We start from the raw sequence: 22,651 nt of genomic DNA, 5'->3' as shown, positions 1-22,651 counted from the left end.
CCAGCATGAAGCCTGTGCTGATACGATCAGCGCTGCCTGGGTTGGTGGCGGGAGGAGGGCATGTTGCTGAAGTCAGCGCCGGCGCAGTGAGTGCGGAATGAAAGCTTCCTGAAGGCAGAGAGCTCCCTCAGGGAGCTGAAGAATTGAAATACAAAAATGAAGATTTTAAAAACTGGCAAAAAATGCCCACGCATCAAAAACAGTTACCTCAACATATACAACATGAAAATTCTGTCCAAACATTTTAATTTAAAAAAATTTAATGACAGAAACCTCATCCCGCCCTTGGATGACGTTTCCTGAAAAATGCAAAGGCCACCTGGTCGATTCACCCGCCGGCCAATCAAAAGGTTGGACGGGCAGCGAAAAATCCCAGTTAATTGCATCGTTAATGGGCTTAATCGCTCTCTTAATTGTCAGTAGGCACACTTCCAACTTTAGCACGTGCCCACCGACCGAAATATCGCGCCAGTGTGGGATGATATCAGGACACTCGCTCAACATCATTGTGCGCTAATTAATGCTCGAGCGTGTCAGGCACACGCCCACATGCCGAGTGAAAAGTTCTGCCCAATGTTTTAGATACATAAATATGCTAAAAACCTTGCCCTGAGAATGTTGAAGGTCTTCTTAACCAGTGCTTCCATGGGTTTTCACAAAGTAGAAATTAACTAGAAATCTATCCCTCCCATAGAGCAGTGAACATGCAAAAAAATACTCTTGAGCAAAAGTAATTTAAACTGATGCTGATTATTTCCTTTTCAAATAAGTTAAACAAACATCTGCCTGGCACGGACTTGATGGGCTGAATGGCCCTTTCCATGCTGTACTTTCATAGAAACAAGTATAGCCTGAGATACTCATATTCTGTATAAAATACAATGGTTTCAGTGCTGTTGGGTCCAAGGAAATTTCACCTGAGAAGAGTAATTAATGTAGATTGAACGGTGCAGCTATGGAGATTAAATAATTGACAGTGAGTTCTTGTTAGATAAAGGGCAACCAAATAATGTTTTCTTCTCTTATTGTCTTGTGTTGTTCTTCCTCATTCTAAGCTATAAGACCAGAAAAAGTGAGAACAATGCATTAACTTGACTTATCTCAGAACTGACCACTCTTTCACCATGGATGTAGTTTATTATTCCTTTTTTGTTATTTTAGTCAAAAAGTATTGTAATATTGGTGGGCTGTTCATTCCTTGTAAAGTATTGCACATGTATTGTTATGGCCAGGTGAGGAGGGATAGACTGGTTTTCCTCTTTTCCCACTCCCTCTTTGGTTATAGCAAAGGCTTTGGATTTTAAAAGGATGCTGTATTGCCAATTCAGTCTGTACTAGACTGAGTGCAGTTTGTAAGAATTAAGCCAGCCGTTATTCTTGAGTTAAACACGTAAGGGGTTAGTTTTATTGTACTAAAACCCACCTAGGTAAAAATATTAAAAATGTACAAAAACGTCCTACTTCTCACTAACGCGTGTAAATACACACCCAAACCACAAGCATGTAGAAAAGAACACAACTTTACAGGGTATCAGGTGTTAAACTTGTGCAAGTAAGATGTAGATAAAAATGTAAAGCCAATAAGGGTTCACTGATAGTGTTCGGACTCTGGTTCTTCACTGAAGCAGCGGCTTTTCAGTCATGGCCGGTAGATCCCCTTTCCTCCTGGAATCACTGTTGTAGGAAATCCAATGATTTTTTTAGTAGAGTCTTTGTTTGCTGCAGGAATTTAGACACTTTTCTCAGCAAAACAGGGTGCAGACTTAGATGAAATATTGCATAGAAAGAGTGAGGGACACCCCTGTTCCCTGTGGCAGCCTGTGTGCTCTATACTTAGATCCCAATTCCAGCATCCACACAAAAGGTTGTATCACATGACCTCCCTCCATGTCAGTTGTATATTCCAAAGGTTATAAAAGACTAGCTGATCTCTCACATTGCTTCCATTTAGCCATTGTTTCATGGCATCAATTTTTTAACTGCCCCAGCCATAACTCCTGAAAGATCCATCCTCCATCTTGATGAGTTAGGAAGGAGTGATTGCAAAGATTGTTTCAAAAGACTAACAGATTTCTGGGTCCTCAGCCAATCCTTGTTATGTATTCTTGGCTGAGAGCCCAGGCATCTACTGGAGTACTCAAACACCTGAGTCCCAGGGGAATCATTGCTTGATTAACAGCTCTGGATCTCTGATCTATGTTGTCAATTGCACAATGTTTATTTACACAAGATAAAGAAGTTCCAATTGCTTGCATCTTCAGCTATTGATACTTTAAAGGGTCTAGATGATTGTCACTTTTATTGGGCTGAAGGAAAAAGAAATTTAATGAATGATGTTTTAAAGCTTTGTTTTACACATCCTATTGTCACTACAGCGTTCATTGATTCTGTACAGTGCACAGTGGATGAATGGACATTGCTTGAAATGGAAGGGGATGAGGGGCCATAAGGATTGCTTGGGGGCACACCTTGGCATGGGGGGCATGAGGGCCACCTGGGATATGTGAAGGGCATGAGGTGGCATTGGTAAGGCATGAGGAGTGTGTGGAGGGTGAAGGCACGTGAGGGGTGAGGGATAGACGATCTTCCTGTTTCTTTATAACTGGGACAGAGTCTTACACCTCCAAGGTGGGCTTTAGAAATAGCCCACCTCGGCATCCGGCAGCCCCTGTGGCTGCCTCCAAAGTTTTTCCCAGGTTGGCTGGTCCGACTGCAGCTCTCACCCTAAGTATATCCTTTACTAAGTAAGGAGACTAGAACTGTGGACAGTACTCCAGGTGCAGTCTCATTTACTCCATTCGCCTTGCAATAAAGGCCAAGATTCCATGTGTCTATCTGATTGCTTGTTGTATTGCAGCATTCTGCAGTCTCTCCCCATTTAAATTATATTCTGCTTTTCTATTCATCCTACCAAAGTGGACAACCTGACATTTTCTCACATTGTACTCCATCGGAAAAATGTTTGCCCACTCACTTAGCATATCTATTTCCCTTTTGCAGTATCCTTACTACCTAGAGGACCTTAAGGTTGGCGGGCAGGCAAAAAAGCCAAGCGGCCTTCGCCTTTTTTAGGAAATCTCATCCATGAGCGGGATGAGGTTGACTAAAGCTTTTATTAATTAAATTTTTTAAAATTCCCAAATATAAAAACATGCCCCATCTCATCACATGAGGGGACATGTTTAAATAACATTTTAAACCATTTATTCATTAATTACAATAGCGATTCAATCTCCCTGAGGCAGCTCCATGCCTCAAGAAGATTGAAGCGCCCTTTCACGCATGCGCGTAAGAGCACTGGCCCTGACTTTCTCTTCTCCCCCTGCCTGCGCAGGTAGTGCTGAATGTTATGGCTCACGTACTGCGTTACCTGGCCCGCCCGCATAAAATGGCAGCTTGGAGCCGATCGCGGGCGACGATTGGCTCCGTGACTGCCCCCGCCAGATCCCGCCGAGCCCGCTCGCCGCCTGAAAAATTCAGGTCTTGATCTTGCTGCACTCTGTGCCAGCTGCCACCTTTGTGCCACTCACAGTAATATGGGAAATCACTGATCCTAATAAAACTGAATCATACAACGACAGCATGTACTTATATAGAGTACATATAGGAAAACACCCCAAGGCTTTTCACAGGAGTGTAATCTTACAAAAATTTACACCACACCAAAGGAGGATGTATTAGGACAACTTACTAAAAACGACATCAAAGAGGTCTGTTTAAAGGAGGAGAGAGTGGTGGTGAGATTTAGGGGTGGGTTGAGGGTGTGTGGTGTGGGCAGAGGTGGAATTTTAATCCTTGGACTTAGATCACTAAAGATCAATGGTGAGGAAAAGGTTCAAGGGTCGTACAAGCAGCCAGAGTTGCAGGAACATCAAGGTTTTGTAGGCTGGTTGAGGTTACGGAGATGGTGAGGAGCAAGACCAAGGAGGGATTTGGACATGAGATTCAGAACTTTAAACTTAAAGCATTGCAAGACTGGGAGCCAATGCAGGTCAACAGATACAGGCGTGATAGGCAGGCAAGATTTGGGGATGAATTTTACCTTCCCTGGGCTGGCATGGGGGTCAGGGACATGTAAAACAGCTCAGACACCCGCTCCTCCACTTTCCTGTTCGCCCCGAGCTCTCCCCCACAATATTTTGGCACCCACCTAGCATATTTAAATGAATAATCGATGGGGGTCAACTGAGTTTGTTTTCAAGCCAATTGACCCTGATAATACACTGCCCACGCCATAAAACATTTGACATGAGCAGCCAGATGGGAGTGGGATGCCAGATGTTTTAAATCAAATGCTTAAAGGGCGGGAAGGAAGCAGGGCTCACTCTCCAGAGGCTGCCCTTTGTCAATCAACCCCTTCCTTCCTACCCGCTCCCTCCCTTAAACCTATCCCCTCCAAAACCCTGGGATTTATTTCCTTTGGGGGTCCATGGGCCTTGATCTTCTACTTCCCCTGTAGTCCTTGGCAGCTGCCACTGATGTCTTCCTGGCGTTGCTGGGACTGATGCAGCTGCCGGCCAGTCAGATTGGCTGGCAGCTCCAGAGGGCAGGACATCCTCCCCAATGAGGGGCGGAAGTCCCACTTGGCCTGCATTAGGCCGCCCTGCAATGCTTCATAGCTGTGGGGCGGGTTGTTGTGGAATATGTTGGCTCCAAGCTGACGCAGTTTCCGGAGTGGCATGCTGCCCACCCTCCCATATTATTCAGCCCTTGGTGTGGGTTTGAATACAGACAGCAGAGGCTTGGATGAGCTCATGTTTATTGGAGGATTGGAGGCCAGTCAGAGGAGCTTTAGAATAGTCAATTCTAATCAATAAAAAAAGAATAGATGAGAGTTTCATCAGAAAATCTATCTGTGATATAGAAAATAAATCAAGTAAACATTTTTGGAGCATCCAACAACAGCTGATAGGATTCAAATCCAATAAGGTAACATCTACACTCAACAAATCATTCAAAGTAGATATATAAATTCAGACTTTTCACACTTGCCCTTATGTCATTTGGTGCTGTGTTATTCATCAGAAGCTGAATAAAGAATTTGATAAATACAACTGGATAAGTGTAAATGAGCTCAGTCAAAATGATACAATCAACTGGAGGGATTCCTTATTCTAATGAAATGGTTATTACAGCAATTTTACACAATTTCAATCTAATCTAAAGAATGTACATATCTTGCCATCCCTATAAACTAACATTTTTGTGTGAACATTTTTGAAAACTGTTATATTTGTAAAAGAATGATAGCACATTGTCATTATGCCTTCCTTAATGTAGTGTTGCATCGTTCCAATGTGGAGTTGTTATAATGTTTGTTTCTAACTCTCACTTTGCCTCATTGCATTAATAATATTCTGTCAAAAATACAGAAAGGAACATTTTGCAGAGTTTTCTGTAAGGCCTAGAAGGCCAACAATATCTTATAAATTAATTAGTAATTAGTATAACACTGCACAGGAAAAGTTAAACGTTAGTTTTTCATTTGTAGAGAAATTAAATTTTGATTGATTTATATATAAAGAACATTAATGTTTATGCTGTGAAGTATTCAAAAGCAACTTAAATTTATTCAGGTAAAATGGGGTCCATTTCTCTTGGCAGATGAATTGCCCACGGTGAAATTGAATAACTTTATGAACAAATGGCAGTGGAAATTTTCACAACCTCAGCCTATTGCTTTCACTCCAGTGAGACCTTAGACAAACATAATTGCTCTGAAATGTGGCTATGCCCTTTGAGAGCTTCATTTTTCACATGTTGGATAGCCTTTGTAAGTCTCATGAAAATCATGAAAATCAAATCTGTTGATTGTGTAGCACAAATATATAAATCTGAACTCCTCTAAATTGTATATTCAGTGGAAATAATCTTCCTTCAATTTTTGGAGAAACACTTACGCTGCAAACTTTTTAACTGAAATCATCCAAAGGGATGTGACGTGACAATGGCATTAGGGCAAATAAAAGCCATTTGTCACACAGAAGCACAGATCACATTAATCATTTAATTTTCATTAGAAGAACTACAAAAATAATATTAATAATGCTACAAAATGTATCAACAGCATAAATTTAAATTATTATTCTATAATAGGAAATTAATTTTGTAAATTCTTGACAGGATAATCAATCAAATTCAATAAATAATCAAATCATTTATTATCTATTCATATGGAAGGAATATCCCATTCTATACTGTCTTAAAACACTAGGAATTTTAGATTTTAGAACTGCAAGCCAATTGTGGTCAACTGATGAAGGTTCCATTGTTTGCCATAACCATAATGCATATATGATAAACTTAAAAAAAATGATTTAATATAAACAGTAAGTGTACATATACGACATTAGGGCTACAAAATTTGAATTCATAGTGCTCAGTTTTTTGGTGCTATGGGTGCAGTTGTGCGGGGGTATATTGGCCATGCCTTAGTGCCTGTCTTCCCTATGCCTTTGCCTGTCCTAGAGTTCCTAAATAATACTATCCCAGTCACTTCAGCATAGCTAATGGAAGGCTGTGACTTTCAGTGGGGGAGACTGATGATGATCTTGCAACATGAACTTGAGTAGCTCTGATACCAGAAGACTTGGCTGTGGACTGTACCACCTTGATATGTGTAACAACAGTCCCTGGGCTAGGTGGGCTGGCTGACTGGTTACAGCAAGGGCATTGGTGGAGTGGTGGGGTGGAAGGACAAATGCTACCTTCCTGAGGGAGGACAGCAGGTTTGTGCTCCAAGGTTCCACTCCCCCAGGGCTCATCTCAGCAACTGTAGCAATCAGTTGAAGGACAGATTATTGGATTGCTGTGTCACCTTGCAAATTACTATGATTACAGCAGTGTCTGTTTCCATGGCAGCAAGCTGCCCTTGTATGACCTTAGTCTGAGCTTCCATGACAGCACCCAGATGTTGGGTGTCTTCTGCTTGTGCTGTAATGGGAGCTGAGACATCAACCATCAGATGTAGCATCATGGAGGGGTCTGCAAGTGTTCTTATTCAGTTGGCTATCAATTTTACAATGGAATGAATGATCTCCAAGCTCTGCATAAAACCCTGGGTCAAGTTGGTTCTGGCTGTCTCCATTTTCCTTGAATCGACTGTATTCTTTCTGGGAGACCTGCCAATGCACTAAGCACTGTGTGCATACTCATCAGCACTTTTACACCCGATTAAAGTTCTCATTTTACTCCACTACAACAGAACTCTTGTGTGAAATCTTTGGTGAGCTGCCAGCTGTGTTACCCTTGTCCCTTGCCCTTATGGAAGGCCTCAATCTCGTGCCCAGTGTCCCACCTTGATGCTACCCTCTAAAGAATGTGCATGTCAGTATTTGAGCTGGTGCCTGCAACTGTGATAGTGAATGACACTGTTTCTTTTTCATCACCGTCTTCCTGCACTTCCACCTGTTTCTCTTCCACCACTGCCTGGCCAGGTTGGAGTTCTTGGGTATCTGAAAGAAGAAAGGCACAAGGATAGGGCTGTGGTAACCAGAGGGGTAGAAATAACAGCACATGTTTACACAAGCTGCAGTTCGTAAATCAGAAGAGATTGTGGAACGAGGGGAAGTGGGATGTGAGAAGGAGGATTAGATAGGAACATACCCTTATTCTCTATGGCTTCAGCCCAGTTACTGGCAACAGCCTCAGACATGATCATTTTAATGATGTTGAGCACTGTCTCCACCAGTGAGTTGAGTACTTGAAGCTGTGCCTGTACCTTGCTGGTTAGGTGCTGCTGCCTCTGGTTATACACCTCCTTGTCCTGCAAAAGAGAAGCAAGTATGTCAGTGAGTTGTACAATGTGTTTCAATGACATGGCCCACACAGTTGAATAGCATTAGTGGTAGTGAGGCTTGCAGGAATGGTTAGCATATGACATTGAAGTGAAGCCATGAATGTTATGTATCCCGGTTGTGACTGGATAAAATTTGTTGTTGGTGAGTGATGGGAAGTGGTGCACTGAACAGGGTGTGAGGCAAGTAGCGTGGTGCAGTTGATAGGATATGGCATTTGAATTATATAATGGCTACAGTATAGAAAAAGACCATTTGACCCATCAAGTCTGTACCAGCACTCTGCAGAGCAATTCAATTGGTCTAACACCCCCATTCTTTCCCCATAACCCTGCAATTATTTTATCTTCATGCGCTTGGCCAATTCCTTTTGAAAGCCACGATTGAATATTCTTTCACCAAATTCTCAGGCTGTGCATTCCAGATTTTAACCACTTGTAGCATAAACAATTTTCCCTCAGGTCACCTTGGTTTTTTTTTGCAAATCACCTTAAATCTGTATCCTCTGATTCCCGAACCTTCCACCAAAGGAACAGTTTCTTCCTATCTTCTCTGTCTAGACACCTCATGATTTTAAACACCTCTATCAAATCTTCTCTTAACCTTCTCTTTTTGAAGGAGAACAGCATCAGCTTCTCCAGTTTATCCTCATAATCAAAGCCCTCTTCCCTGGAACCATTCCCATAAATCCTTTCTCCACCTTCGCAAAAGAATTTGAATTTCCCCAAAGTGTAATGCCCAGAATTGGACACAATGGTCCAATCGAGGCCAAACTGGTGTGTTATAAAAGTTCATCATAACTTTATTGCTTTTGTATTCTATGCCTCTCCTTTTAAAGCCCAGGATCTTTGCCTTTTTAACCACTTTCTAAACCCTATTCTGTTACCTTCAACATTTTGCACATAAGCACTAGAGCCTGAATTTTCAGGATGGCAGAAGCTCAGCCCCCGCCACCCAAAGAGTCAGTGGGGATGCAGGCTTGATGCCATTTTAAGCTCTAATGAGCGTTGATTGGCATAAGGCGGGACTTCCGGAAGTCACATCTTGGAGAGCTACCGACCAAGCAGATTGACTGGCAGCTCTCCAGACCCTCCAGCAGCAGCGGCGCATTGGCCAAGAGAGACACTACAGGGGGCTGCCTGGAACTAAGTGCCAGGAACCAGAGGAGAGGTAAGTGGCAGGAGTCCCAGGGCAGGGCAGGGAGGGAAGGCCTGGGGGGGTCGCTTCTGATGGAGGCGCCCACCCCATTCCCACCCGAGATCGAACTCTATTTGTTTTTGGGTTTGCACGCTGATCTGCCATCTGCCCTCCAGTCTACAGATTGAGGATGGATGGAAAAAGCAATTGTGGCAAGAACTTCCTGTCTGAGGCCCTGCCCACCCTAACGTAAAATCATGACCAGGTTGGAGTAGGCGGGAACCTGGAGGGAAATCCGTCCATGCAATTTTACGCTCCCCCACCACGCCTCAAATCCTGCTGCGGGGTGGGGGGGCATAAAATCCTGGCCCAGGTCTCTCTTTTCCACTCCCTTTAGAATTGTACCCTTTAATTTAAATTGCCTCTCCACATTCCTCCTACCAAAATGCAACACTTCACATATTTGCCATGTATCTGCCCATTCCACCAGTTTCTCCATATCCCCTTGAAGTCTTTCACTACCTTCCTCAAAGTTCATAATACTTCCAAGCTTTGTGTGATAAGTTACTGACCAAGTCACTGAATTCACTGATTTTGACCATTGACATGAGATAATTGAACTTCTCATGGCACTGCATCCAAGTCCTTGGTCTTGACTCCTGACATGAGAGGTTTTAGGTGTCAGCTATGGCTCAGTTGGTAACACTCTTGCGTCTGAGCCAGAGATTGTGGGTTCAAGTTCCAATCCTGTATTCGGACACAAAAATCAAGGCTGGCACTTGTGTGCAGTAACTAGGGAGTGCTGCACTGTTAGAGGTGCCATCTTTTGGATGTGATGCTAAACTTTTAGGTAGACAGAAAAGATCCCATAGCACTATTTCAAAGAAGAGAAAGAGAGTTATCCCTGGTATCTTGTTCAATATTTATCTCTCAATCAACATCACAAGAACAGATTATCTAGTCATTATAGTTGTCTGTGGGAACTTGTTGTGTGCAAATTGGCTGCCATGTTTTGTACATTACAAATGTGACTACACTTCAAAAGTACATAATAGTTTGTAAAGCACTTTGGAATGTCCTTAAAGGCTCTATTAAAATGCAAGGCTTTCATCTTTTTCGTCCTTGAGGAGAGATTGAGTAAATTAGGCCAATATTCCCTAGAATTTAAGAATAAATATATACAATTCTTAAGGGGCTTAACAGGGTAGATGTTGGGGAAATGTTTCTCCTGGCTAGGAAGTCTAGAACAGTAAGTCTCAGAATAAGGAATAGCCTATTAAAACTGAGATGAGAAAATTCTTAAATCAAGGGACTGTGACTCATTGGAATTCTCTAGCCCAGAGTAATTGCTGGATGCTGAATCATTAAGTACATTCAAAACAGAGATCGATAGATATGTAGAAGGGGATTAAGGGGTTAGAGGACAATGTAGGGAAGATGGAGTTAAGGTAGATGATCAGCCATGAATGGTGGAGCAGGCTAGAAGGGTAGAATGACCAACTTCTGCTCCTACTTCTTATGTTCATTGTCTGCCATAGCTATATGCCCCCACTGTGGGTTTGTCTGGAGGATCTCCTGTTCCCCCCGCCATGGATTCATGCAGATACATGGCATCTCTCCTCCTATCCACCTCATCCATCAAGGTCTCCAGTGCAGCATTAATAAATGTTGGAGCATGCACTATTCTTGTGTCTTTCTGAGGTCAAATTTGCTTTTACAATGACTTCCAGCACTGCTCCAATCAAAATAGTCTTCCCATTTGAAAAGTGCAGGCTGGTTTTAAGTAGTGCCAGTGAGCTTAAACTGGTGTTGGCCTCATGATTTTGCTCAGGCATGCAACCATTCAGTGCTGCCTTAGTGCTAGCAGCAAGATATGATCATTTAAATGAACAGGCTGCACAAATTTTGCTTGCTGCCTGCTTCAGAAGCAATGGGCGTGGGTTAGTTGTGGGTCTTATGAAATTTCAGATCTACACATATTGGATTTTTAGCTCTCCCTGCTGCTCGTTATTGTGTTATATTACCTTACGCAACAGTGAACACTTCAAAGTAATTAATTGTGTGTGAAATGCTTTGGGCATTGCTGAGAGACTTTAGGTAACAAATAAGTACATTGTTTTGCTTTTTTTTATATTCCTTTCTTGCCCAAAAGGAAGTTGCAGTACTAAGCTAGATGTTCAACTCTGCAACCTACTAACATAAACAGCAATACAACATGTACTTCTGCATTACATCCACTGTAAGAAACATTGGACAGCCCCAAGGAACTTTCCAGTTACAAAGAACAACAAGTTAAATCTGCTTGATCTAAGCAAGGGGTAAAAAGCCAAAATGAAGGGAAAATACTTTTTGGGAGAGCTAAGCTCCTAGTGACATCACTGCATATGTAAAGGGAAAGAAAGTACGAATGAAACAGATTTGAATGATTCAGTTAAAATCATAAGAAATAGGAGCAGGCGTATGCCATTTGGCCCATTGAGCCTGATCCATCATTCAATAAGATCCTGGCTGATTTGGTTGTGCCCTTTACTCCACTTTTCTGCTTGCCCCCCCTGTCCCCCACACCCCCCAACTCCATTAATCTTTGACTCCCTTGTAGATCAAAAAACTATCTACTGCTAGAATATATTCAATGACCTAGCCTCCACTGCTGCCTGTGGACGAGAATCCCAAAGACTAACAACCCCTGAGTAAAGAAATTCCTCCTCATCTCTGTGCCCCCTAGTTCTAGATTACCCCATTGTCTAAGCGTCTACTCTGTCAAGCCCTCTCTGAATCTTATGTTCCAATAAGATCACCTCTCATTCTTCTAAACTCCAATGGGAATAGGCCTATCCTGCTCAAATGTTCCTCATAAGACTCAAGAATCAACCTAGTGTATCTTCTCTGAACTGCTTCCAATGCAAGTGTATCCTTCAGTAAGGAAAACAGAGCTGTACACAGCACTCTAGGTATGATCTCACCAATGCCCTGTACATTTGTAGCAAGAACTTCCCCCTTTTATATTCTATCACCTTGCAATAAAGACTGACCATTTCATTTGCCTTCTATTAGGAACTAGAGATAGTTTTAAGTAAGTTGTATTTGCATTTGTGGGTGCTAGGAGTAAGCTATAGCTTTAAGTTTAATTTATATTTCTGTATCTGTGTGTTGAGAAAGGGGAAACCTGAGTTTTTGTTTCACTTTAAAGAGTTGCCTGTAAGCCTGGGATGGTTTGTTTGTGTATCTGCATTTTAATGAGGTTTTATGACCCTTGAGGTAGGGAGCTGTATTATCAAGGGGGTGGGTGGGTAGTAGTTTAGGGAAACTAAAATATAGTAGAAAAAACTGGCTGTTCCCTAGCAACAGGGGATCCACAGAGACACAGGGAAATAGAAAGCAGTTTTAGTTCAGTTGAAAGGAGGTGCCAGAAGAAGCTGGACACAAGAGATGGAAAATCTACTTTCTACAGTTCTAAGAGAACAAAAGAAAGTCCCAGAAACCAGCAAGTGGGACAAAATTAAAGTCCTAGGAAGACAGCCAAAGGTGGGTGTGAAGCAGCGGTGTTCCGTTGGCACGGCTGAGTATCTGAGAGAGTGTGGAAGGCCAAGCTTGAATGCGCTTGGCAATCCAAGGGAGAGGAACTTCGGAAGAAGAGATCAAAACGCTGGAGCTGGATACTTACTGAAGACGTCCGAGAGAAAGTGTCATTTGGGAGAAGATTCCAAAGCGAGTTCTTCAAGCGTTAGGATTGGAAACCCTCGGGAAAAAGATGGAGTTCAGTGAGATCGGTTGGCTTACGGTGTGACAAGTGTCTGGGGGGAGTTAATGAGAGATTCATAACATCTGTTTATGATGGCATCTGACACGTGGTTTCAGAGTGTGGTGTGTCTGACCACAGGTCGCCTATTGGTTTATATGGACTATGTACTTAATGTGAACATTAGAGTATAAAGTAGCTTTGTAACTTGCATTGTCATTATAAATCTGTATATATCTGTAAAGGTATAGTTGTGGGTGAAGGAGTAGTGCTCCTTTGTTAAAAGTACATCAGCAGACTCCACAGGCAGAATTTTCCATTTATGAGACTAAGTGCGGTGGCAGCGGTGCCCACGCACTGGCCAGAATGGTGGAAACTCGCGCCCGTGCTTGGAAGCTCATTGTTTATGCGCAGGCGAGTACCGGTCCAAATCGCCAAGCAGGCCAGGAGCTGATCCAGCTGGCGGGGTCGAAGGTCCAGGCACCACATTTGAATGTCAGTCCAACACAATGGGCTGTAACTTCCGACTAGCGTCCGAAAGTGCTGGCCCACAGGAATTAGAATAAATAAATACTTACCTGGTCTTGAAAATTATGTTGATACTTCCGTTCACCGGAGCTGCTTGAGGCCTGCATCGAAAGACTCCTCACAGGCTCCAGTGAAGTCTAGCTCCAGCGAATTCAAGGAGGCCACGCCCCCTTTGTTATGGCACGAGCCACCGTAAAGCAGGTAAGTTTTAAGGGCCAGGGAAATTGACAGGCCAGGGGGAAGGTAAGTGTCTAAGCTAAGTGGATAGGATTTGAGGGTTGGGGCTGTCCAGAGGGTTTGGGTCAGAGGTCTGCGGGGGGTGGTTGGGTCGGGTCGAGTTCCGGGGATGTGGGGGAGATTAGTTGGAGATCTGAGGAGGGGCAGGAGTGTTGGTTGGAAGTCTGGTGGGGTGGTCGGAAGTCTGTGGGAGGGGGGGTTCTGAGGTACGGGGGCGGGGGCGCGGTGCCAAGGGACCCACCCCACCATTGTGAGGATGGGGGGGGAGTGGGGGTGTGGGGGAAGGTCCGAGGTCGGGGGGGGGTGGGGGGAGGGGGGGTGTCATGGGGTGGGGGAGTCCGAGGTCTGGCGGGGGAAGGGTCGTGGGGTGGGGGGCTCAGAGGTACAGGCTTGGTGGTGGGGGCTGTCCAAGGTCCGGACTGGTCATGGGGGAAGTCCAAGGTCCGAGGGGGCGTGGTTGGGAGTCAGAGATCTGAGGGAGTTGGAGGTCTGGGGGGGGCATCATAGGGGTGCGCAAGGTAGAGGTGGGGGGAAAACAGGAGGTTGGAAATCAGTGGCGAATGGAGGGGGTCCCTAGATCGGGGGCAGAGGTCAGTGGAAATTCTGGGCTTGATGGGGGGTCTGGAAGTACATGGTGAGGGGATATCCAAGTTCCGGGGGTTGGGGGGGGGTGGTGGGGGGATCGAAGGTCGGGGTCATAGTGGGTGCCAGAGGTCAGGGTGTTGTGGGATGTCAGTAGTTGGGGAGTGGGGAATCGGAGGTTGTGGGTGGGGTTGGTGGGGGATCGGTGGTGGGGGCGTTGGATGTTGGGGGGGTTGGGGATTGTTGGTGGTCGGATGTGGAGGGTGTCAGAAGTTGGGGTCGAGGCGTCTGAAGAGGAAGCTCTGGCAGCATTCGGAGGCAAGAACAGACCAGGTCTCTGGCACTCAGAGGGCTACTGGAGACTGGAGACCAGCCACCCTGTTGTAGGGTGGCCGAGTTGTACTATTAATGGCAGAGTTGATCTACAGAACTTCTTGGGTGGAAACTTTAAGTTTATTTACAATATATTCAGCAGCAACTACACTTGGGCTTTCAACTCCAACTCCATCTCTATACTGACTGCCGAGGTAGCCCCTGCTACAGTCCTATTGGCTACTGCAGATCATGTGATCTTCCTTAACAAGTATTATTCTTAAAAGTACATTATACACTAAATTAAATCATAATTACTACATTCCTCCCCCTTTAACTCGGCAATACATATTATATTTAGAAGTACATATTTATCAAGACAACAAAATATTTACACTGGGTAAGGAATTTACAAGCCCAGTCTCTCAGGTGGTTTCCTGGTACGTGTGGAACATCGCAGCTCCACAACTTCAGATTCTTTGTCAGGAACCTCCTTTTCCGAGTTGCCTGAACATCCGGTGCTTCGGTGGCACTTGCAGTTCTGTATCCTCAACTCTTACAGGAACATCAGATATGTCAGTCCTGGGTTGAGTATCCCTGGTCATGTTCACTGGTGGAACCAAATCTTCGTGATTTGTCTCTCTCTTCCTTAAATGGTCCACATGTTGATGGATGATCCAGCCCTCCACCTCCACATGGTAAGATAGAGGTCCAGTCACTGCACTTATTTCACCCGGTAACCACTTTGGTCCCCCAAAGTTTTTCACAGATACTGACTTTCCCACTGTAAATTTCCTCTCGCGACTATGCTAGTCATGTCTAGTTTTCTCACTTCCCTGTCTCCTTTCCACCTTTCCCTCTAAATTCAGCATTATTAAGCTCAATCTCGCCCTGAGATGGAGTTCCAACAATAACTCCGCAGGTGTGACACCTGTTGTTGTGTGAGGGGTAGCCCTGTAATGAAAAAGAAAGAGTGCTAGCTTGGTTACCAAGGAATTGCCAATTAGCTTTTTCATGCCTGTCTTGGACATTTTAAATTCTCTTTTGGCCAGTCCATTTGAGGAAGGGTAGTACAGTGCAGTTTTCACATGAATGATACCATTGAGGCTGATAAATCCACTCAGCACTTGTAAATGCCATGACGTTAGCAGAAACGACTACTTCTGGTAGTCCGTGAATGGCAGAACTCTGACGTAGTTTCTCAATTGTAGTGGCCGACGTTGGTGACTTCACTTTATATACGTCCAACCGTTTTGAATGGGCATCAGCAATGAGCAGAAACATTGTTCCCAGGAAAGGTCCAACATAGTAAACGTGTAACCCAGGGTCTACTTCTCCCATGGGTGTAAGGGAGCTGTCACTGGCAACTTTTGAAATTGCTAACATTGCACACAGTGCTTTACTAAACTCTCTATTTTTCCATCCATCCCAGGCCACCATAGATAGCTGTGTGCTATGGTCTTCATTCAGGAAATTCCTGGATGGACACTGTATAGTTCAATTAAAAGTGGCTCCTTTCCCTTTGGAGGAACTATCATGCTCCCTACAATAAGATGCCACCCTGGCTGGTTATTTCATGTCTCCTGTTGAAGTACAGTTTCATTTCGTCAGATACGGGCTCCTGTGACCAACCATATAGCACTTGTTCTCGTACCTGAGATAGGACTGGGTCCCAACTTGTCCAGTCTCTGATCTATCGAGTATATACCGGTGAGGAATTTCAGAAATTTAACAGTAAAACAAGTTCCTGTGGAACTGGGACGTGTTCATCATTTTCTTGTAAAGGCAAACGGCTAAGGGCGTCGGCGTTTGTGATTTGATTGCCAGGCCTATGTATGAAAGTGTATTCGTATGCTGCCATCATTGTATTCTTGCTGAGGCCATGGGTGGTATAGCCTTGACCCCACTAAACAATCTTAGCAATGATTTGTGGTCTGAAATAATTGTAAAATGGCAGCCCTGTACGTACTGATGAAATTTCTTGACACCAAAGGTGATGGACAGGCCTTCTTTCTCTATATGAGAGTATAGTTCCACTGTGGTGAACGTTCTTGATACGTAACCTATTGGCCATCCTGTGTCGTTGTCCATCCGATGAGAGAGCATTGCTCCCACTCCATAGAGAGATGCATCACAGGTCAGCACGAATTCTCTCCTCTGGTCATAATGCACTAATAGATTGGACGAGTGCAACAATTGTTTTATCTTAATGAAAGCTTCTTTCTGGGGCACCTCCCAAGACCAAAGTTGGTTCTTTTTGAGCAGAGAATGTAGGGGGGCCAGCACTGTAGACAAATTGGGTAAGAACCGCCCATAATAGTTGATCATTCTGAGGAATGATTTGAGCTCTGATGCGTTCTTTGGTGCAGGTGCCTCTCTTATGGCTCTCACTTTCTCCTCAATTGGGTTGAGGCTCTGTGAATCTACCCAGTGTCCCAAATAGATTACCTCCCTCACCTGGAACGTGCACTTCTATTTTTTTTAATGCACTCCAGCTTGCAAGAAACATTTTAAGACTTCTTCTAAGTTTGCCAAATGCTCTTTTTCAGTATATCCTGTCACCAATACATCATCTAAATAGACTACAACCTGGGGCAGTCTCTGTTGTATGCTTTCCATTGTCCTCTGAAAGATGGCACAAGCGGAGGAGACATCAAAAGGCAATTGTGTATATTGGTACAGCCCTTTGTGGGTATGAATTATGACAAATTCCTGGGAGGCATTATCCAACTCTAATTGTTAATAAGCATGACTCATGTCAATCTTTGTGTACATTGTCCCTCCTGCCAGCTTGGCATACAGGTCTTCGATTTTTGGAATGGGGTGCCTGTCCAGCTTAGCTACTTTATTAACCATCAGTTTGTAGTCTCCACAAATTCGGACTCTTTAGTCAGGTTTAAGGATGGTGACCACAGGTGCTGCCCATTCTGAGAACTTAACAGGTTGTATAATGCCCAGTTTCTCTAGTCTGTTCAGTTCAATGTCGACTTTTTCTCGCAGGCCATATGGCACCGGTCTTGCCTTCATGAAGTGAGGGATTGCTTCTGGATCCACATGAATCTTGGCTTGCAGGTCCTGGACTTTCCCCAGTTCATCCTTAAAGATGGTGATGTACTTTCTAAGTAGCTCTGTTAGCCCACTTGCTCTCAACTGGAAAATTTCAGACCATTCTACTTTAATCTCCTTTAACAAATTTTGGCCCAGGAGGCTTGGCCCTTCACCTGCCACCACCATCAATGGTAACTTTATCAATTGGCTTCCACAATGGACAGTTACTCTACTTATGCCTTTTACTTGAATGTCTTCACCCGTATATGTTTTTGGCTTGACGGCTGTTTATTCTAACCTTAATTGATGTTCGCCATTATTCAAATATCCAAAGGTATGCTCCCCAATTACTAAAGTGGAGGCTCCCGCGTCCACTTCCATTCTAACAGGTTTGCCATTACTTTCACTGTGACAAATATTGATTCTGTCTTTCCAACTTTCAGATTAAACAATGAGTAAATGTCTGAATTTGTTGTTTCAGGCTCTTCTACATTGTAGATTTCATTGGGCTTCTTCTTTTGTTTACAAGCCTGCTTGAATCTTTCCTTGCACTGCCTCATCATATGTCCATTTCCAATACAATAGTGGCATTCAATTTTTTAAAAACTTGAATCGCTAAAAGACTGATTGTTTCAGCTTCTATTAAAATTATTCTTTGATTTTGCTGTTTAGTTATTTTTCTTCATTCTTCGGCTAGCGGGAGCCGTTTCCCGCTTCTCGGCAGAGTCTCGCTTTTTTGTGCCTCTTTCAGCTGATGATTTCTGCCTGATGTGGAGGACAGTGCCATTTTGTGCATCCTGTATTGCTTTTGAATCTCTTACTGCAATATCCATGGCCAGCGCTATCTCTAGCGCCTTCTTGAAATCCAGATTCACTTCGGATAATGATCCTTTCTGAATAATGTCTTCTTTCACATCACACACTAAATGATCTCTGAACATGTCGTTCAGAGTCATACCGAACTCACAATGTTCCGTTAGCTGCTTCAAATTTGCCACATAGCATGCAATTGTCTCACCCGGGGCTCTATTTTGCAAATTAAACCTGAACCTCTGCATCGTAACTGAGGGGTTTGGTTGAAATTGATCCTTCACGAGGTCTTCGAATCTTGGGCACTGGGTGTCATCAAACTTCGAATTGAGCTGTAGGTTTTGCTCCCACAAGTAGTCAAGAGGATTGCTTGCCTCTTCTCTTCCCCATAATCTTGTTTGCTTGAAAAAATAACGTGAGGCATTCTATGTGATGAGACTTATCGTCTGTTGCTGGTCCAAAAGGATCAATTCTCCCAAATTGTGGCATTTTGAGAGGGGATTATTTCTTCAATTATAATGGAGCTTGCTACTTACAATCACTGGGCAAGGTACAGTGCCAATTTCTTTCTAACTTGATTTCTTATATTCAATCCTATTTTTTCCCCATCACCAGTTTGCTGTAGGGTGGCTGAGTTGTACTATTAATGATAGAGTTGAGCTGCAGACACTTCTTGGTAGAAACATTAAGTTTATTTACAATATACTCAGCAGCAACGACAAGTGCTTTCAACTCCAACTCTATATCTACACTGCCTGCTAAGGTAGCCCCTGCTACTCTTCTATTGGTTACGACAGATCATGTGATCTTCCTTAACAAGTATTATTCTTAAAGACACATTACACACTAAATAAAGCCATAATTACTACATACCCACTCGGTCTGAGTCAGATTATGAGCCTCTAGAAGTGGCAGCTAACTCAAAGCTGGTGATGCAACAAAAGGCGGCGGAACATCGGGCAGGGTCACTCAGCAGGTTAGAGTGAACGATGGAGTAGTCCGTCCGTGTTATGTCTGATGTCATGTCTCCAACACGTGAGCGCCTCGAGGTCACCGTGGGAGGCTGACAACCTAGCGAATGTTCTGTGCAGCTGAAGGCGTTGTGAATTTGTACATTGGAACCCTCTTATGTCGAAGTTTAGCCTTCCTCCCACTCACTTTAGTGTCCCACTGGGATTAATATTCCTGTCATGTCAACCTCAGTTGAACTAGTCTCCGCACCTTTGTGTGATGTCAGGGAGATGTGTTTAAATCTTCATTGAATCCTCAAGGAACACCATTGAGTGAGGGAAACGCATCAGCATTGATATTGTAGCGGCATTTGTGTCTCCTCACTGGTAGTGGCAGAAGACAAGACATGCACGGGAGGAGGAGACCCCTAGGCATGTCCACATCTCAGATGCATCATTAGTGTTTGCATCATTATATGGCGGCAAAGGCTTCAAGGCTTCTCTGACATTGTTTTTGTTCCTCAGTGGACTCAGTTCCCAGGGTGAGCTCATTCACAGAGCCCCATGGACCAAAGCAGAGACCATAGCCTGGCGATTCATGAGGCCAGAGCGTGCAAGTGTGAATGCAGGACTCGTTCTCCTTGCAAGTGGTTCAACATCCCCTGAGGTAAAAGGGAATGGCATTGAGGACTAGGAGAGATATGCCCATATTCCCTCATCTAACTTTACTCTCCCTGGAACCTGTCATCAACTAAAGTATCACGGGCATGTCTCCTTCATCTTCATTCCTGCATGACGTGACCGCACTCATACTGACACTCAGCAGCCGCCTGATGTTCCTGGGTCTCTGGATCTTCATCTTCCAATGAGCTCTGATCCTCCTCCATTTCATCCTCTAGCAGGGGTTCAACACTTTGCTTTGCCAGATTGTGAAGGGTGCAACACACTGCGATTATGCTGAAAACCCTGTTGGGAGTGTATTGTAGTAAGTCACCTGAGCGGTCCAAGCCTCTGAAGCACAGTTTCAGAAGCCCTATGGTCTGCTCCATAAGAGAGAGTGTGCAGCTGTGAGCAGCCTTTACCTCTCCCCGGAACAAACCTGAGGACAACGCACAGGTGTCATCAACCAGCATTTCAGTGCCAGCATCTAATCCCTGCAGATATAATGGCCCCTTGAAAATCTCAGGCACCTGGGAGTGACTCAGGATGTAGGAGTCATAGCAACGTGCAGCATGTGCTTCCAGTGATCACACACCAGTTGTTCATAGATGGAATGGTAGCCCGTGCGGTTTATAAACATTAGGGCCTGCTGTCATGGAGCCCATATAGCCACATGGGTGCTGTCTATTGCACCCTGCACTCTAAGGAAGCCTGAGATGGCAGTGGAGTTGGTGAATCTCGCAGCCTGGCTATCTTCGTCCAGAGCAAACCTGACATCATGATGGGCCTTCCTATAAAAGGTATCTGTGACTCCGTTATGCATCGATGTGTTGCAGACTGAGAGACGCCACACAGATGCCCTGTTGATCCTTGGAAAGACCCAGAGGCAAAGAAATTGAGTGCTTCAGTTACCTTCAAAGCCACTGGCCGTGGATACCCTCCAACTCCTCATCGCATCAGGTCTTCACAAGGAATGTGGCATATGTGATGTACCAGAGCTCGAGGCAAGTGCAGACATGCACGGCATTGCCTCACACTCATTTGTAAATAGGAGACTCTTTTACGATCAACCCTAGGTCTGGCGATTCGCCACCATTTTCTGGGTCTCTCTTCCTGACCCTCCTGTTCATGCTCTGGCTCTGCTTGACCATATCCCTCAGGTGTGTCCTCCTGCTGGAGCTGCACACAGCATCGCCTCTCTCTCCTTTGCCTCCTCCACTGCATTATGACCATGACAAAGGTAGCATTGGGCCCTGGATCCATATCTGCTTTTGCCTTCTCTCTTAAAGGAAACATTAAAGACATTAATAATTCAAGGGGCAAGAAAGTGAAGCTCAGAAGATGACACATTTGGAAACTGTAAGGGTCCATAATTTTTCCTGCCCTACTTGCATGGTGGCTGATGCTACCTTGTCCCTGAGACACTAGGACACACATCGAGGCGACCACGGTGGCATTGCAGATATGTAACATCGTGAGCCCCGTTTGGGATACTAAAGTTTAATTGAGATGAATGACCCAACCTAGCTCTATGCTCCAATCTCTGATGTGGCATATTAATGACCAATCAATTGCTCATGGTCAATGAGTGGATGTCCTTTGGCCCGTTAGAAATGTCAAATCTGGTGAACACTTGACAGGTCTTCATTGATGGAATGCCATATATGATACAGCTGTGCCTTCTTCACTATTGCCTGCATTCTCAAATTCTACATTCCTATGTGTTATTCTTGAGATGCAGCGACAGTGAGGTGAAGCCACTGAGTTCTGAGTAGCCCGTTAACATTGCTAATGAAGCCATTGACTTTCAGTGACTTTCATTGCAAGGAAGTATTCCTCCTTTCTTTCTAAGCAGACTCCTGTTCACTCTTGTGGCAACAAGAAGTTAGAGGGCAACCCCAGAAAGGCCCCATTCATGTTTGCCCTTCCCCCTCACTGCTATTCCACAGCCTTCCTTCCCCATTGTCCACCTTGTGTTCATCATCTCCACCGTCACCTAACAGCCTGCCCCCGGTTGAAGTGCTAGTTTCTGAAAGTGGAGTTCTGCCTGACTACAACTGCACAGTGGTGTCCTTGTGGACAACAGTCTCAGCCATCGGGGGTAAAAGACTCCTGCACTCCCCAATCCCAGCTGCAGTACTGGTCACCATCTGAAAGTGGAGGCCTACATGAGTACCACACACAGTGGTGTTCTTCGGGATAACATAGGCAAAGAGCAGGAGCAAACCAACCCTACAACCCCAGCAGAGTGGCGTTCATCGCAACAAGACCAGCGCTGTGCTATTGCAGGAAGGCTATTTATGTTGCGCTCACCTCGAAGTTATGAGCGAACTGAGGCCTGACTTGTGCATGCCACTCCTTTTCAAACAGGTTTGACGCCAACGTAATTTTCCACTGCCATGATGCAAGATTGGAAGGTGTGACAAAATTCCGGTGAGCAGCTGTTTAAATGAGCATTCATGAGATGTTAATGAATGCAAATGGCGTTCACGCCACTAGTCGGCGAAATAACCAACCTGCCAATAATCCGCCATCGGGAGAATTGCAAATTGCTGTTAGGCTGGCGGATTCCGCACTTTTTGCCTGTCGCTGGATTCTCCACTCCCGCCTGCCACGAAACCGCGGGCGGGATGGGAAAATTCCACCCTGTGGCTGTTCAGTAGCCACTCTTCACTTTTCTAAATAAAAGACAAAAGTTAGGATCTATCTATCCAGGTTCCACACTGGGATCTGACTTGTCCAGTAGTAACGTCAGCAGGGGCCTTAACACTTCCTAATTACTTGCTGTACCTACGTGCTAACATTTGTGATTCATGGACAAGGACACCAAGATCCCTCTGTATTGCAGCATT

Source organism: Cetorhinus maximus, chromosome 13 (assembly GCF_964194155.1).
Source record: "Cetorhinus maximus chromosome 13, sCetMax3.hap1.1, whole genome shotgun sequence".
Classification (NCBI taxonomy): domain Eukaryota; kingdom Metazoa; phylum Chordata; class Chondrichthyes; order Lamniformes; family Cetorhinidae; genus Cetorhinus; species Cetorhinus maximus.
Note: the sequence above shows the minus strand (reverse complement) of the source record.